Source organism: Phoca vitulina, unplaced genomic scaffold (genome assembly GCF_004348235.1).
Source record: "Phoca vitulina isolate PV1807 unplaced genomic scaffold, GSC_HSeal_1.0 scaffold22, whole genome shotgun sequence".
Classification (NCBI taxonomy): domain Eukaryota; kingdom Metazoa; phylum Chordata; class Mammalia; order Carnivora; family Phocidae; genus Phoca; species Phoca vitulina.
This window is the reverse complement of record NW_022589725.1, coordinates 15,392,397-15,401,539: the sequence shown is the minus strand read 5'-3', so window position 1 is coordinate 15,401,539 and position 9,143 is coordinate 15,392,397. Positions and strand designations below refer to the sequence as shown.

Sequence of the window (9,143 nt, the reverse complement as noted above, 5' to 3'; positions counted from 1 at the left end):
AGCAGGGACGAGCGGACGCCTAGCTCCCTCCCTCCCAGGGCCTGGATGACACATCCCCCTGCTCAGTGTGGTGTGGCCCTCAGTAGACCCCGTGTTACGGTGACCTGTTCCTCATCACCCACGCCAAACCCAACACACTGGGAGCCCCCCTAGAGCCTCATTTCTGAGTCCTGTCCTAGTTAGCCCGGGTGCCTAGGACACAGGGACAAGGAAATGCCCTGAGGAGTGCCCGCCATGTCGTCCGCACGACCAACCTTTAGTCCTGACAACCACCCTATTTTATAGATGAGAAAATGAAGTCAGCGAGGCGATCTGCCTCAGCGTCCAGGGAGCCGGTGCGAAGCAGTCAGTCTGCATTCTCTGGACTCTGCGAGGTACCTACTACTTGCTGGATCCGTGACTGCATCTGGGTCTCAAGTACCCATTTGCTCTTCTCCCCTCATCTGCCATTAATAAGTAGTACGATGGTGTCGACGTCTATGACCCCCACTGGGAGGCCAATAAAAAAGGACAGTAGCAAGTGTCGGCAAGGACGTGGAGAAAGGAGAACCCTCGCACCCCGTTGGTGGGAATGTAAAATGGTGCAGTGTCTTTGGAAAACAATTTGGCGGTTCCTCAACGACTGTAGTTACCATATGACCCAGCAATTCTGTGAGGCACGTTATGTGCCCAGGGGCTCAGAGAGGTCTGTGCAGAAACTCGCACCCAAATGTGCACAGCGGCGTTACTCCTAAGAGCCCCCAAACGGAAAACAGTGTCCACTGACCGCGAACGGATACAGGGGACGCGGTGTTTCCACACAATGGAATACAATTCAACAATCAACAGGGACAAAGCGCTGACACACGCGAGGACATGGATGGGCCTTGAAAACACTGTGCGGTGACAGGAGCCGGACACCGAAGGCCACAGAGTGTGTGATTCCATTTACACGGAATGCCCAGAATAGGCAGATCCATCGACAAAAGGTAGATTAGCCGTTGCCTCGGGCTGGAAGTGCGCTTTGGGGAGGGGATAAGTGATTGCTAACGGGTGTGATTTCTTTTCGGAGGCGGTAAGAATGTTCTGGAATCGGACGGTGCGATGGTTGCACAACTCTGAACGTATGAAAAAAAAACACTGACTTGTACACACTTCAAAAGGGTGAATGATCTCAGCCAAGTTATTAAAGTGAACCTGTGGGTCGTCCTTCCCCAAGCCCCAGGCTAAGCACAGAAGGATCCTTTGCAAGAAGGCTTGTCCCCAGACACCAAAGCCTGGGCTTGGAATGTGGCGTGCTCACTCTCAGACCGGCAGGAAGGCGGACTTATCTGTTCCTCGGGCACACATTCCAGCGGCCTGACTCGGCCTCCAGCAGTTTTAGGATTCCTGTCTACAAGGTCCGATTCCGAAAAGCCTGAGCCGTGGGCCTCCGGTCAAACACCAGCCCTTCCAGAGCGAGCAGCTTTCCCGAGGCTGTGCAGGCCCGGGAGTCCAGGCTCAGCGGCCAGCAGATGCCGGGATCATCCCAAACCTGGCTCTCTGGGAAAAGGGAACTATAGGAGCCTTGGTTGAAGGCCTACTAAGTGCTGGGCCCAACACGAGGTTCCTATTTAGCCTCAACCACTGCCATTTTGCTTGAGGAAAGGGATGCGCAGCGAGACTAAGTGCCCCGTCCCCGGCGACAGGTGGCAGCAGTTCTTGTTCTTCCCGGTGCACCGAGCACCCAGCCGGCACCCCGCGGGACTCTGGGCCCTAGTTTTCTTACCCCTTGGTAGAGGGGTACACACCACACCTACCATGCGGGCTGGTAGCACCTGGCTTGTAGTAAGTGCTCATTGCTCATGCGACATGGAACGGCTGCTGTTGGCCAGGCCAGCCACCACAGCCTGGCTCAGTCTCTGCTCTCGGGACATGGGTGTTAGCCCCTCAGCTCAGAGCCGTTCTGTCCTGCTCCTCTCGGAGCCCACCGCCCCCCTGGGACATCCCTGTCCCCTTCCCCCTGCCGCTGTGGTTCGGAGACCTCTCTTATCTCTCTGTTAAAACTCCCGAGGGCAGAACTTGCAGAAGCAGAGCTGGGCCTGGAAGGGCCTTTGACGGCCTGGTTGCAGCCCCTGGAACCCCTGTGATGGGCCGGCCAGGCTAGGTGTGGATTCCTGTGCCCCAAGGACAGGCAGGTTCCTCCTCCTGAGGGCCTGCTCCCCGGGTGGGGCTGGAAGGCTGGTCGAAGGCCACCAGGCAGCTCACCCACCAGGACCTGGGGCCTGGGACCTGTGGTGCCGCCTGGCTCCTCCCTCCCCCAAACGGGTGCCAACAAAACCACGAAGCACTCGTTTTCAAATCACATATGGCTTCTTTGACCCCATCAAATAACTTTATTCACACAAACGTCCCTTAATTTACAAAGCCTCAGTCATTCATACACATTAGGGGGATCCACAGTGTTCAAGGAACTTAAATATAATGTATCATACCAACCCAAGTAAACCAAGTACAAAAAATATTCATATAAAGTTGTTCACACGTAGGTCCTAGATTACCAGCTTCTGTGCAAAAAAAGAAAATAAAGAAAAATAGATTTATTAACTAGTATCTGAAGCTAACTTTGCGCCTGGGTTACTCGGTGCCTCCCTCACATCCAAGTCGTCCCCACCTGCATGTTAAATCGTGGCCTCATACTCCCCGGCTGTGATGGAGGAGGCCCCCTGGGGCACATAAAGAGTTCTTTACAATGTTCCTGAACAAACTCCCTTCCTTTTGTGTGGCCCCTCCTGGGAAAAGATGTGGGGGCCTCTGGGTAACCAGTGGGAGTGGCTTCACCTCTCGATGGTGACCTTGGAGGCTTACATTCGCCAGCCCTCCTGTCCCACCTCCTCGCTTTCCCTCTGAGGGCATCTCTCTGGACAGGAGTCCCTGACCTCCGAGCCTGGCAGGCAGGATCAGAGACGGGCCTGGCGTCCCGGAGGCCGTGCCTCGGCCCAGTGTGGGAGGACGGCCAAAGTGCCATCTCCGGGCCTTAGCCCCAGGCTTGGCTGTTGTCAGGCTGTCAGTTCCTAGGTGACTCCAGTAGCGCTGTGGTCTGGGGGCCACCACGCAGGCCAAGGGAGGGGAAGGGAGTCAGGGGGGGAGCAATAACCCAGGAGCCACTGGTGCCCCCAGATGGGTGTGTACGGGGGAGAGGGGGCACAAGGAGGATCAGAGGGGACAGGCGCACATGGTGGGCAGAGCCAGGAGCCCAGGCAGCATGGAGCAAGGTGAGGGCAGAGAGTTAGGGGTCCCCTTCTTAGGGGGTGGAGGCCCAACTCCTGCTGTTCCAAGTGTCCAAAAGATACTCTGAGGCTGAAACCCAGACAGCCGTCCTACAAAGATCTGTCTTCTGAAAAGGTAAACTGCGACAGCATAGATAGAACATTCCTACAATGCCGGCTCTTTACCTTTTCTCGAAAAAAGACTCAGGCAAAAATAATCTTATTGCTCCAAACACTGGTTTTCTAGGAGACAGCTGATATGTCAAGGAGCAGAGAACCTGGGAGGAAGGGAATGGTGGAGGTGGGGAATGTCCACGGGCAAGAAGGCTGCGAAGAAGGTGGTGAGTGGTCTTAGCACCGCGGGGTCAGGGAGCAGAGGGGGTGCAGGGCGTGCGCCCCTGCGGGCTCAGCCTTCATTCGCTCTGGGACCCCCCACTGGCAGTGCCCGAAAGGAGGCCAGGCCCCATCAGGAGTCAGATCTCTGCCAGTGTTGGGCTCGTTTCTCCTCTAGCTGTAAACAGGGTATTTCTTAAGTAAACATTGAATACACTCCCTCAGAAAGGCAGCCAATCGGGGGCAAACCACGTCTGGGTGGGAGGAAAGAAGTCCCCCTCTCCTGTCCCAATGCTTCCGGGATGAAAGGGGGCTAAGGTCTGCGCCTTTCGTCCCCGGTGCCCAGAAAGGGGTCAGACGGAGCCAGTCCTGAACGGACAGACTGCGGCATCCTCCTGGCTAGAGGTAAGAGGCAGGGGGCCTGCTGGGTAGTGAGAGGCAGAGAGCATCCACCTGGTGCAAACATGGTTGTTCTGTCCTCGGCTATAGCTGTGCTTAGTGTCCGGGTGGTGGCGGGAGCCCTGGGCCTGGCTTCCCTCATGGCTCTCTGTGGGCGGGAGCGAGAGGTTAAGTGACAGACAGACATAGGGAGAAGGATGCCACGGACTTCCAGCGGAGCCAGCAGGTCTGGTCAAGCGAGGGCAGTGGAATAAGGCACTATGATCTGTCTTGCTGAGTCCTCTCGCTGGGGGGGGGGGGACACTGAGCTCAAGACCCACAGGTCTCAGGCCCAGAACCTCCCCCCTGCGGGCTAACCGTTTCACAGATCCAAGGAGAAGAGAGTGACTGCTATTTCAAGGTTTGGAACTCCTAGAACTTGCACAGGCCTTCCGAACGTGGTGGTGCTGAATGAGGTGGCACAGGGCTGCCGCCAGGCCCCAGCTGCAGGCGAAGAGGATGAAGAGGGGGAAGAAGAGGCAGCGGGCTGACCCACAGCGGGAACAGGGGGAAGGTGGCTGAGAAGCGGATGGGGGCTACCTGGGTCCAACCGAGGCTAGTCCACTGGCTGTGGGCCGAGCCGGCGCTCACTTGGGGTTGACGTCCACCTGGCTGGCTGGGCACCCGGGGTAGACAAAGTGGGGGGGCGGGGGTGGGGGGAGCAAGAGGGAGAGACAGGCACTTGGGGCTAACGAGCTGGCCATCGTGAGCCTGGGAAGGAGGCCCTGCCACCAAGCAAGGGTAGGCTGAGTCCTGCAAGATAAGTGCTAGCCCTCCCAGGCTGCCTGCCTTGCCCAAAAGGCAGAGACATCCTGTGACCTACGGGGGCTACATTGATGCCAAGAGAAATAATGAAGGGGGACCGCTGCAGCTCCGAGACCTGATCCAGATGGAGGTTAGAGACCGGGGGAGGGCCGAGGTGAAGTTGAAGCAAAGGGCCTCAGGTTAGGCCTGAGCCTTGACCAAGAACTTGAGGGCGGGGGCTGCAGCCAGGGAACGTGGGGTGAGAACCAGTCCCCTAGTTCTCACCATCAGCTGCCCCCAAGGGGAGGGGAGGGGAGGCAGAGAAGGAGGGTGCGCTGCAGTCAGGGACACTGTGCTCCCCACCCTCCTGGGGGCGGCTCAGGGTGCACTCCGGTGGCCTGAGAAGCCAGAGAGGAGATGGGGCGGGTGGGCATGAAGGATTTCACAAGGAAGGGAAGGGCATGGCTCCCACCTGCAGCCCTGCTCACCACGGCCAACCGTCTGCCCAGGAGGAAGCAGCAGCCTTGGTATTTGAGGGCCCTGAGAAAAGGCGAGAAAATGCCAGCAAACGTGTGGTGAGTTTGCAAGTTTGGGCTGGTGTCGTGTTGGTCTCTCCCAAACGCCCAGGGCCAAAGGACAGCCACTGGGGGGGGGGGGGGGGAGGAGGAGAGCCCCCCCTTGGTCACACACCAACCTGAATGCCCTCCAACTACCTCCCCTATCGATCCTATGCTGGTTTAGAGAAAACAAGAAACAAAAGAATTTCTTTCCCTTTCCCCCAAGACCCCGTCCTGCTTGGTCGTAATGGGGGGAAGCCTTTGGAGCAGCCCCAGCAGCTTGCGGGTGAGAGGGACGACACGGGGCCAGCGACCTGCCCCTGCGCCCAGGGAGGTGGGGGGTGGGGGGGCAAACCCTCAGGTTCAGAAGCCCGAGGCGAGGGAGCTGCCCGCGTGCTGGCAGAGAGCGTGGGATGGCCACACACACGCTGGTGCTGAGGTCAACAGGGTCACACGGGGCAAACTTTAAGGTGGCAGGCCACACATGGGCACCTGACAGCTGTGGGGGGTCGGGGGGGGTCTAGCCCGTCCCCTCCCTGCTCTTGGTGGGCCCACTCTTTTCCCACCAGACACGTGTACGCGGAGGGAGGGCACCTAACAGTTATTCCTGGGGGTGAGGGAGACGGCGCTTGACGCTGTCGCCGGCTGGGACACCGTGGGCCCACGTGCAGGGCATGCCCTTCACTGCGAGGAGGTGACAGTGGCAGCCAGTTTCAGGACACCCTGTTCTTAGGGCCAGGTCACAGTCGGATCGCAGGGACTCAGGTCGTCTCTGACAACCGGGATGCGTGGCGGGCACATGTGGGAAGGAGATGATCCAGGAGGCAGGAGGTGACGGGAGCTAACCTCACAGGAGTGACAGATGCCCGCCGAAGACCCGGCCGTGTCCCAGGCAGAGGTTTGGCACGACAGTTGTTTTTCCTGGGGGGGTGGGGGTCTTCCTCTGGGAGGGAGACCACTAACAGAAAGGTAGGCTTGTAGAGCTGGGCTGGGCTGGCGCTCGACCGCCGGGAAGTGGGGGATATCACCTCTGTCTGCCCCCCCACACCCCGCCCAGCGCTCCGGGTTCTAAAGGGCAGAAGAGAGAATGGCCTCCCACCACTGTGAGTCCTGGAGTGGCCCAGGGCTTCCGGCAGCTGAGAGAGAACAAACCCGCAGTTGAGACTTTCTTTCTTGAGTTCTCCGGGCCAAACCCTGTCTTCCTCTTCCAGGTCCTTCTTCACCTCTGACCATTTCTAAGGCCCGAGGGAGGCCCGCGGAGTCCGGCAGCGCCTGTGTCTGTGGGGGGAGGTGGCCCACAGGCTGCCTTCTGTCTTCATGCCCCCCCAGGCCGGGACCCACCCTGGCTCTCCGCAGAGAGGCAGGCCTTCTCTGGGGAAGTGAGGTGCTCTAAGCAGAACTGAAGGATGGGTGAAACAAAGAAGACAGAGGGAAAATAAAGGAACGAAACAAAATAGCTCCCTAACCCCTTACAAAAGTTAAAAACGACATTTATACATATGCTTTTGTCCATGTTGTTTTTCCACAGCATAGTTTCCTGCTCTTCTGAAGTCTTAATCGTTTAAATTAAAAAACGAAGGAAAAAAAAAAAAGACAAAAAATAAAATAAGATTTAAAAAAAATTAAGCGAAACTAAAAGGAGGGGGGAAAACCCAAACAAAAGCTTCACATTGCCGGAGATCCAGCTGTCGGGAGATCATCAACCGACCAAGCCACCACCTCGGTGGGCCTCTGTGGGAGACACGATGAGACTGTGGGTCCCGAGGATCAACCTGGAAGACAGAAGACAGAAGGCCGGGGATGAGCGGACACTGGGCCGGTGGGCTCGGCGCACCTCCAGGCTCCGGATGCCCCCTCGGGGCCAGCACTCAACCCCGAGGACCTCAGGAGCTGTGATGTGCTGGGGGCCAGAGAGGTTTCTGAATACCTCACAGGGAGTGAATCTAGCTTCGCTACAACCACCCTGCCGTAGACACGGCACATTATTCTCCTTTTTCACAGAGGGAAACTGAGGCACTGTTAATAAAGACACATGACTAACATCACACTGATGGAGCAGCCAATCCTGGCTGGGAACGCAGGCTTGTTGGCTGCAGCTGCCAATCCCATCATGACCCCCATCCCTGTGCTATTAGGACAAGATGCCGCAGGACCCTAGCCATCGGTCCCTCCAGACCCTGGCCCACGTCCCTCCTCGCCCTCTCTAACTGTGCTGTACGGAAGTTTCGCGCTCACGCTCTCGGGTTTATCCTGTGTCACAGACAAGTGCGGCTCAGCCCCCTGAGAACCTGAGTTAGCCAAAGCTCTCAGGTCTCAAGAGAGGCCAGAACCCCACAGCCAGGGGCTGGGGTGACTCAGGGCCAGGGTTAAGAATGAGGTTCTGCCACTTGACCACGGGCGAATTTAAGCCCTCTGCTCCTTGGTCTCGTCACCTGCACCACATCACAGGTTATTATGAGGACCAAATGAACTAACGCATCTAGGCTGAGACAGCGCCTGGCCCTATTATGATCAGCTATTGCTTGGGAATTGCCTTGGTGCCAGGCCTCGGGAACAGGACCAGCCATCGGCCTTTCAGGGACCCATTTTAGTGGAGGCCTGCAACACACGAGCCTAAGCGATCAGCCTTGAGCCAGCACTTGCCTCCAGCCCGATGAGCTGAGCAGGGCCCCCTCCCAGGCAGCAGTGCTCCTCCCTCTGCACGGCGCAGGGACTCACCCTGGGGTTTCGGAGTGCCTGCTCTCAACCTGAATGACGGGTCCTTCATGGCACGCTTGAAATCCCTCCACATCCACCCCCACCCCCAGGGCTTTACTCTTGTGTAAGCTCCGTGTAGCCCGAGGAGCCGCGCCCTCCCCACCATCACTTGCTGCCTCTGCAGCCTGACCACCCGGGCCTGCCGTCCTCAGGTCCCAGGGAGACAGACGCCTGGCTGGTCCTCACGGGAGGCAGTGGGGTCTGGCAATATGAGACAGCCTGTCTCCTCCTGTGAGAGACGGCGGACTCTTCTTTGAGGTCTGACTGGAGTAACGACTGCAGAGTACCTGGCCCCCAGCAGGAACTGACTGACGCCATGAGCCCACCCTGTCCTCGTCCCCAACCGGCAATGATGAATGTGTTCGATTTGGACGGGATGCAGTCCGCAGCCACTGGACCACCCAAACTGCTCGCTCCTAGCTGGGCGAGGGGGGCGTGCAAGGGATACACACCCTGCTGGACACGTGTACCAGCGCCTTCCGGAAAGCAATCCGGGCCTGTGTTTTCAGGGCCTCAGGTGTGTGCAGACCTCTAGACCCTAAGGTTCCACTTCCGGAAACCCAGCTTGACTGGTCATCTTATATATGAAAAGGACTTTATGAATACAGATGCTCGTTGAAGTATGATCTACATTACGAGGCAACCCACAAATCCAAAAAGAGAAGTTTTTTTTTTTTTTTTTTTTAAAGATTTTATTTATTTATTTGAGAGAGAAAGACTGAGAGAGAGAGCACATGAGAGGGGGGAGGGTCGGGAGAGTCAGAGGGAGAAGCAGACTCCCTGCTGAGTAGGGAGCCCGATGCGGGACTCGATCCAGGGACTCCAGGATCATGACCTGAGCTGAAGGCAGTCGCTCAACCAACTGAGCCACCCAGGCGCCCCCAAAAAGAGAAGATTTAAGCAAATGATCCATCTTACTCAGTGATGTAGTACAGAGGAAATGAGAAGGCAGGTTATGGCAGAAGCACTTCCCGGGGTTAAGGAGAAATAAGCAGCCTACGATGTCCCGCGGCATATGGTATGAGCAGAACCATGTAACAAACAAAAACCTCCACGTATAGGAAATCTGTCAAGAGTACATGAAAAT

At 57.3% G+C, this 9,143-nt stretch overlaps 1 protein-coding gene across 1 annotated transcript in view; it reads right to left on the bottom strand.

Annotated features, from left to right (window-relative positions):
• Positions 1 to 2,312: 2,312 nt before the first annotated feature.
• The window catches only part of STK35 (serine/threonine kinase 35), a 43,449-nt gene continuing 36,618 nt past the window's right edge, over positions 2,313 to 9,143 (bottom strand). The window contains exon 4 of the mRNA XM_032419634.1: positions 2,313 to 7,071. The gene's annotated coding sequence lies outside the window, so the exon portion shown is untranslated. The remainder of the gene's footprint in view (positions 7,072 to 9,143) is intronic.